This window comes from Lygodium microphyllum, chromosome 15, assembly GCF_053477565.2.
Source record: "Lygodium microphyllum isolate KBCC chromosome 15, Lygodium_microphyllum_v1.1.10, whole genome shotgun sequence".
Classification (NCBI taxonomy): Eukaryota; Viridiplantae; Streptophyta; class Polypodiopsida; order Schizaeales; family Lygodiaceae; genus Lygodium; species Lygodium microphyllum.
The window spans coordinates 48,462,548-48,472,278 of record NC_141149.1 but is presented as its reverse complement, the minus strand read 5'-3'; positions in this window follow the sequence as shown (position 1 = coordinate 48,472,278).

Here is a 9,731-nt window from a genome sequence, read left to right as displayed (position 1 = left end):
GGCCTTGAACATACGTAATGTAGAGGTTGTATATGTAATAAACCCCACGAGAGGGAGGTAAGGCTTAAAGTGCAAGTAATTTTAAAGGTTTTACTGATCAAAAGTTTCATGTTAAGCATGTGTAATATTTCACCCCCTACCCCCACATAGGAATCCCCCCTCTTTTAAGATAATTAAAAAATTTCCCCCCTTTCGTTGCTAATGACAAGTGGTGAGGGGGGAAAGAAAGAAGAAGGAAGAACGTGAGTGACGGTGGCAAGGGAGGCAGCATGATGACCTAGAGGCCATTGTAACGTGCCCTCCTATCGGCTGTCCAAGCACATTTTAGCGGTCCATTGAGAAATGAATCTAAGCGTCGCCGCGCGGCACTCCCATGGAATGTTCCAGGGTTTTTCGCCTAGGGTTTCCCAAGTCCACCTCGCAATGGAATGTTCGCAGCCAAACCCACTAGGATCGACTTGAAATCTGGATTCCTAGTTGTCAAGGTCTCCTGACAGCATTCTAGAGTCAGGTTTTGGGCATCCTACTTTACGCAAAGATACCCAATCCAAAGTAGATCCATACCGCACTTGGTTGAAAGAGAATGGGGAACGAGAGGGATGTGTTGTTCAACCTCTCTGCCCGTTGTCGGAGGGGTTTTTGTCGAAAGGTCGAATCCACTGGGGATCAGAAGTAGAAGGAAGTAGAGATAGGAGATGGAAGAGAAGATAGAGAATACCCAAATGCTTGTTCTTGCACATTATTTTTCTACCGATTAAGGCTTTTACAATTTGTCTTGTGGTTACAAAATCAATGAGATCTTTGATGTATTAAATGAAACCAAGAATGCTAAATCAAATATAATGTGGAAAAATTTATGATCAAGCCATCGTAATATTATTTACGAGGAGTCTTTGCTTCTTGTTGGTTGGGAACATTGAGGAATCTTATCATGTTGGATTGCGGAATTAAGAAAAATTACATGCAATCACTTATGTGATAACTTGACGAGTAATTTTTAAAATGTCTCAAGCTCAAATTCATTTCTTGATATGAAGTGTTATGGTGGGAATAGTACATCCTCTCCTCCTTAGAGGTATAGAGATGTCCTCATCTTGAAAAGATCTAGGGAAATTCTTTTCTAGAGCTGTCTCTTCTATCCAGGTGGCATCCTCCTTAGGATAGTCTTTCTAGTGGATAAGATGATGGAACCTAAAATGGATTGGCATTAGAGCTTAGATGATGAGCTTGGTATTCCTTCTGTGAAGACACCAAGTGTACAGAGAGCTCATAATAGTGTAAAGGCTCCATTGAGTGATCCCATATGTAGGGTGGTAAGCCTATTGGTTGCCCGTTATCTTCTCATGAGAAGGTTAGTCAAGAAAATTGTCCTAAGCTAGATGATGAGAGGACTGAGATGGCCAAGTTTCTATATGCATCCATGATGGACAACATGATGTATGCCATGATAGCCACTAGATCTGACATATCATTTGCAATGGGATTTGTGGCTCATTATATAGTGACACCTAGCATGTAACATTGGGATGTCGTGAAGGGTATCATGAGATACCTTAAGGGCTTTTCAAATGTGTGCATTTGTTATGGTGGCCAAGATATTGGAGTTTTGGGTTACACAAACTTTGATTATACAAGGCATGCAAATAGTAGGAATTCCACCTCTTGCTATATATTCACATTTGCTCAAGGTGATGTTTCTTGGATACCTAAGGTACAAAAATACATGGCCTTGTACACTAGTGAGGTTGACTACATTGTAGTCATTGAGGCTCACAAGGAGGTCTTATGCTCTAAAAATTGAATGGAAATGGAAAATTCCTAAAACAAGCTTGAGTCATATAAAAAAAGATATTAGGGTGAAAATTGGGTGGGGTTCACTTGCAAATTCATATACAGTGTATCCGTGTTTGGCAAAGACATAGAATACACAAGTTTTAGTTAAAGATAAGACAAAGAGAGATAACATGAATAGCAATGTAGGGACATCTAAGAGTCTATAGGGGATGGCTAGACTAATCTTGAGTAGTCTATGCCTCTTGTTATGAGACTGAACTTAAACATATCATGGAGGAAATGCAAAAAGAGCAAAAAGAAGAGTAGAAATAGAAAAGAGAAGAACAAAAAGAGCAAAGAGAAGAGAAAAAAGAGAAAAATGAAGAGCAAAAAGGAAAAAATTAGGATGCTTTGATAGAGGGTATTACAAATACATTGGAAGAGTATGATGTAATATTTGAGAAAGTACATGATACACATGCTTTACTTAATGCAGATATGCTAGAGAGAGTGAAAATACATGCTAAAGTTATTGTGACTGTAAGTGTATATGTTGTAGAGTTTGTGGATATAGATGATAAAATGATAGTGCATGCCAATAATGTATTGAGTGAGGGTGAACAAGTGATAGTGAGTACATAGGATATAGAGAATATAGAGGACACATTAAATACTATGAATATAATGATTTAGGATGCAAAAGAAATGAATTGTTTGATTGATTATTATGATGTGTTGGTCGGTAATGGTAAGATGTTGAAAAGTTTGCAAGAGATTGTAATGGAGGATGTGAACTATGTAGGATATATTCAAGTTTATGATCCAAGTGATTACTTTCAAGAGGATACTTATCCAAGAAGACGAACATGAATTTTTATCCTATTGGTCTTCATGTGTCACTATCTATAATAATTAGGCCATATGGACTAGGAAAAAGCATAGTGTTTGTATGCATGGCTTACTAAGTGATTGCAATATGGCCATTCGACCAAGGAGGTGCTTATAAGAGCATGTTACTATAGTTAGTTATTTAGAACAAATTTAATATCTTCAAAATTTGGTGTAATTAGGTGACATTTTGATGATGATTAATACTTCCAACATGTAATTTTGTACCTAAGGAAGATCCCTACCAAGTTTGGTAGCCATCTGAGTTAGTACATGGAAGATATAAGCTTTGGAAGGTTGATACCTATAGTGGACTCCATGTAAGAAAAGTAAATAACAAGATGCACAAAAATTTTTTGGGGCTCAAGATTTTAGAATTTGGTATTGGTATCTTTACAAAACTTGTAGATCAAAACTTGGGATGCTATTTTTCTTCAAAGAGCATGGTGATTTGAGTTTTGCATAAAAAGTTACGAGCATTTTTCTATAGGAGGGTGGTTGTAATTGATAGTTTTCAAAGCAGAGAGTGATTTACCATGATAGTACTGACATCAACATTTGGATAAATTGGATGGAACAAAGCTTGAGAGCACGATATTGTAGAAGAGGAATATATAGAGCTTATGGAAGATAATGAGAAACAAGATGTTTAAGAAAAGGGAATAAAAATACTATGAAGTATAAGAGATTGATGAAGAAGAGACACATGGTAGGATGACATTGAGGAAGATGATGAGCATATAAATGACATAGCAAATGTAGTAGATGAAGAAGAGTAAAGGTGGCACATGTTGGAGGATAAGCACGTTTAGAGGGTGTGGATGTCATGTGGCTACATACCCATATATTGAGTGAGGGAAAAGCAAGAGAAAGACATTTATACATGTAGAGATCTTGTAGATTGAAGTGATTCTACCACTTGATAGTTGCCTTTTTCTTAGAAAGGATTATTTGAGAGTACCCAATTTGGAGTAGAATTGCATGTGGAGTTACCCACTATTATAGATGAGATTCTAAAGGAGATTTATTGTTGTAAAAACAATTTTGTGAGATAGAGTGGACTTGGGTCATTATTTTGGCTAGTGTATGAAGCATAATCTTTCATTATACTACTACTATAGCAAGAGTCATTGGATTGCATGGATTTTTCTTGAGAGTAACTATCACCTCTACACATAGCCTCCTCATAAGTGAGGGGCTCACTAGAATTTGGTGCCATAATATAATGCATAGAGGGCTTAAAATTATTAGCAGGATATGAGGCTTTAGTAGAGCATTTCAAAACTAGTTTTCGGGCCTATACTGCATGTCCTGACTCTCTAATGATCTAACTTAGGTTGGCTATATTGTGACAAGAGGCTCCTCCTAAAAGATTACCCTATGTAGCTCATCAACTTGCTCTGGTTTCATATGCATCTTTTTCTCATGGAACACAATGTCATGGTTGCAAATAACCTTGAAACCATGTGGATCCAAAGGTGATAGCCCATCTCACCTGCATCATCATATCCAAGAGAGATGCATTTGATAAAGTTTTAGTTCAAATTGTTGCATTTTTCTTTGGAAATATGTCAAAAAGCCTCACATTCAAAGATTCAAAAGTGTGCATAGGAGGGAGGTTTATCGAAGCATACCTCCTTTACAAATCTACCACCAAGAGAAATGCATGGGAATCTATTAATAAAATGAATGACATTGCTACTTGCCTCAATCCCAAAATGCTATGATTAGCCTACCTAACTAAGTATAATGTGGACTCTTTTCTAAATAGTCATATTCATGTGCTTTACAATACCATTCTAGGGTGGGGTGTAAGGGATGGTAAACTAATGCATAATACTCTTCTCACCACAAAACTGCTCAAGTGCCTTGGAGACATATTCACCCCCATTATCAAATTGTAGGCATTTCAACCTATACCCAAACTAGTTCTCAACCATAGCAAGATTGCACTGAAACATAGGTAAAACTCCTGACTTTTCCTTTTTTGGGATATGCCCAAATCTTATGTAAATAATCATCAATAAACATGAAAAAATATTGAGTACCACCTAAGGATTGATAGGGCATGAATCCCAAACATCTGAATGAACTAGAGCTAACAATTCACCCACACACATAGAACCACACTTTTAATTCATATTATGAGTCTGCTTACCATATAAACAATGATCACATGAGTCAAAACATGAATAATCCAATGGTGGGAGATATTGCAAACAAGTCAAGACTTTCATTCCTTTTAGGGACTTATGCCCAAGTTGTTGATGCCAAAGAGATACATGTGGAAGATCGGTTAGGCCCAAAACATGATCAAAGATCAAAATACAAGCAAGGAATATAGGATCGAACCTTGGCACCTCTAGGAAAAGATGAGATGGCCATGTATAACCTTCCATATAGAATTGCCAAAATACACATAGTACATGTCATCACCCACTTGTCAAGTTGAGATAATGCTTTTGGTGAAAACCAAGACATTACATGCATTGTATAGCACAAATGGAGCAATAGTACCAAACACATAGTCTCATGTCACCTATGACAACAATGCCACATATATGACAATCACCTAGTCCAACTAAACATGTAAAAGTACAATAGGTATAAAATCAATGATGATACATGATAACATGAAAGGAAGTCCCCCAAATCAAAAAGCCAGCATTGAGAATAAGAAGATCAATTGAGTAGTATCAAGTGAAGAAGCAAAAAATATGTAATCATTTGAGCTATACTTCAATGAGTTTATCTCTTCTATCTTAATATTGGACTGATGAAGAATGCGATCATCAAAAGACTTGGCATTTTTGTGCACTTTTTCTTTACCTTTTTTACACCTATCATTGTTCATCTAATAGGATTGTAGCCTTATGTGACTCTACTACCTGCAATAATGGCAAGAGAAAATTTAGGACCATGGGACTTACTATGTGATTGACCACGGGACTTAGACTTTCCCCTATTGGACTATGAGTCTCTACCATGGTAGTCATTCCCTTTAGCATCATGTCTTCCTTTGACAAAAGTGAATGAGAAGTATGGGTTGTATCAATGTTCTTCCTATTGACTTCTTCTGTATGTAAAACACTCTCTACATCGGATCATTTAGCTATCTTCAAGAGATTAGTACTCAAAGCAATATAAATGTATCCCAAGACTTAGGTAGTGTGACAAGTAAGAACAAAGACATTATATTATCCTCAAATTAAATGCCTTGCAAGATAAGCTGATTAAAAATGGAGTGAAAATTATTCAAATGAGAGGATTTAGTAGTGCTCTCCTTCATGTGAAGACCCACAAAACTTCTTCAACCAATAAAACTATAGGCAAAGCCCTACTTTGTGATAAAGATCACATACCTTTTTCCATAAATCATAAACAAAATCTTTAGTTGCAATGACATTGAAGTATACATGCTGAGAAAAAGATAATATAATGACTTGCATATCTCATCAAGCTCTTCCCAATAATATCAATTGCAATCTTCAAGATTTATTCCCTTGGTTTTCAATGGTCTCACTTGCTTCTTTTTCATCAATACCTACTAAATTTGAGACTTTAAATATTGGAAGTTATTGCCATCCAATTTCTTAATGCTAAAGGTAGCACTCTTCTTTGAAGCATTTGAAAGACTTGCCATTATTTCTGCCAACAAAAGAGAGTACAAGTTACTATAATAGCAAAAAATCAGCCCCAAATTTGAGCCAAAAAGTGTACAACAACAAGAAGATTGAGCCAATGTTATCCACAAGTAAGAATCACTAGAGATTGCAATACATGTGTTCGCTCCCAAAGAAATTACTCAAAATTGTAATTTTAGCATGGTTGGTTGTAAAACTATAGTAAATGAGTATATAACTACGGGAAAAACACCAATATACAAAGCTCTCACATCTAGAAAGATATGGATATAGGCACAAATGACCAAGGTACTAAATACTATTAGAGATCCAAACATATCAAATACATAGATGAAATTTCAAACAAAAGAGTAGCATGTTCATAAGCCAATTGTGCATATCAAATCTCCAAAAGCAACAAAAGTCCACCAATCTATAACTAACTCACTATATTTAAATAGTGACATTCAAGTACATAACCAAACATGCATGCAAAGCTAACAAACCCATTTGATAGGAGGAAGTACCAGATGTACAAAGCAAAACTAAATTAGCTAAAATCATTAGTATTTGCATGAACAATTTAGACCATTATCAACTAAGTATACATGCATACGTAAATAAGAATCTCTCACTAACTCAAGTGTCCAAGATTTTCAAAGAAAGGATGAAATTGCTCTCCCATTGGAAGCAAACCAGAATGTTGAAGAGCAACCTAAAGCTCAATACATGTGTCTCATAACATCTAAGTACCCAAAGACATAAACCAATACATCCAAGAGCATATACCTATACAATAAGACTTCAAGCCTGTAAATGAAAAACCACTAAACTAAATAGCCACAGAAAGTATGCAACCACCGAAGCTCAAATCTAAGGCCTATACACCAATGTAGCATCCCCAAACCATCTATAGGCATTCAATACATAACCCTTCATAGCGAATGCTTATTGCCCATAGAGTATTATAGCAAATAATCCTACAAGAACTAAGCTAAATAAGATCTAATTGATCCCAAATCCTTTCCTTACTATCAATACATCATCTCTGCATTTTATATGTGGCATGGCCATGCCCTATTTGGACTACTCTATGAGGAGTTATGGCAATTTTCCACCAAGAGGGTCTATTTTTCTAGCAAGCTTTCTACTAACTATAGGGACCTTTTCTTGAATATTTAAATTCTCAAGTTCTCTTTTGAAGACATACAAATGATGCACATGGCAAAAACTTATATTTGTATCTTCATTCCAATTAAAAGATTTGATTCTTCTCATTCATTTCCCATCATTTGTATGACTATAAACAAAGTAGTACTTTGTTTTGCCATCCTTTTTAGCCATTGTATTTCTTTTTTGGTGGGAAAAAACCTTCAAGAAGGGATGGATTGTAAGAAGCTAAGAAGATACATTATTTTTGGATGGTTTATCTATAATATCTTGTCTTCTAGTCTTTCTTTGCCCTTGTCACTTGTTCTCTCTCTTCTACACTCTCTTCTCTCTTCTCTCACCTCTTAGTCCTCTTCTTGATAATCCATTAGGAAACAATGCATGATGTCCTTGTTCATTCCATTTTGAAGAAATTTCTTAGCTTCAGATTTAGAATGCTCTCTATCTATTTCTCTGCATCATAGCTTCCATTTCCTAGCATAACCATATCACTCTTAGCTAAAGTCAATTGTTCATTAATGATGTGTCCATCTACCACTCTTGTTGAGTAGCTGCAAGTACATTTCACCCTCTTGCGGATGGCCCTCTCCAAGTTCTACCCTTTAAAAATTTTTGCAACTCCCCTTGTAAAGTAGACTATTGTAGGGCTATTGTTTGAAGTATTAGCCAATGTTTATCTTGCACTTCACTCTTGCTACCCCTTAGAGTGGTTTGGCTTTGCATTTTCTCTTGATGAGCTTGTTGTACAAGAGTTGGCAAAGAAACACTACTTTCATAGAAAAACAAGGTATGTTCAATTCATCAATCTATGCATTGGACTTAGAATAATCTTCTAATTAAAATGTTGATTCAAATAGATCAATATTATTAGAAGGGGTTGGATGGTTTGTATATTCCAAAATCAAAATTGAGTTAGGGCAAGGTGTAAGTATTGGATTGCAGGGAAAGTTTGAAGAAGGTAACAAAATATTGATATTTGAGGCTTCCTTCCATTAATTTTAGCATATTTGCAATCATGCACATCTATGGCCTCAACAATCCCCTTTGATACTATTCAATAGTAGCTAGTAGTTGGTTAGTGCAATCACTTTTGATTAATAAAAATGTCTTTTTGTCTATAGAGCAGACTATAGATTGAGTGGTTTATGGTCTTCCCTCTCTAGCTTATGAAAATCCAGTAATTTATTCAATCAATGTGCTCATATCTTTGTCAAGTTTCATATTCTTGATGTCATCAACTACAACATTTCTGTGATGTCAAATATTCAAGATGTTGTAATATGCTAATTGAAACAATGCATCCACACAAGTGAAGTTCTGCATATGTTTGATATTTAGACAATGGTGAAAGTTGTTGAGAAATGACAAAAGATGTATGCTCCAGGAAGAGCTGTCCTAAATCCCATATGCACTGTGAGGAGTGTGGAAGAACCCAACTACTATAAAACATTGTACTTGCAAGATGAGTAAGATATATGATGGCAATTTTGTCCTTTCAGTTGAGAGTCTGAGTCATTGTCTAACCACACAAGACTGTGTTTATGAGTCCAAGCTAATCAATATAAGAACCTAATTCACTTGTGTGACACTCCATATTCAACTCTATGTCTTCATGAGTTCACTTTATCTCTTCAAGCCACCATAGTCATGATCTAGATCTGTTTTTTGTCAAAATTTTAAAATTGATCACCTTTTCTCAACTCAAAGAAGATGATTAATGATGTCTATCTACATGATAAACCTCCATAGCACTTGTATCCTCTTACTTCTTCTTGTTCTCTCACCTCATACTCCACAATTAAAGTTAGTTGAATTTTTTTTATCAACTTCCCCCCACCCCCCACCCCCCCCGGTCGATGCCGAATAGGTGGCGAGGGGGAAAAGGAGTGGATGACGATGGAAGCTAAAGTGGAAGAAGATGGTGGCGGGGGGAAAAGGGGGGGAATAGGTGGCGGGGGGGAAAAGGAGTGGATGATGATGGAAGCTAAAGTGGAAGAAGATGAAGATCATTATGATGATAATGAGGAGGGGGAGGCCACGTGGCCTACTACCCCCCAGCTCCCTCGACTAGTAGTACGTGGCCAACTGGGAGGCTGTGATCCCCCACTGCCATGCATCATGATGATAAGTGGTGGGTGGAGTGGAGACACCACCACCACCACCACTCCACTTCCTCCCCCATTATAAACACCCCCCCATTGCAAGGAACAAGAAAACAACACGCTACACAAAAGAGAGAGAGAGAGAGAGAGAGAGAGAGAGAGAGAGAGAGAGAGA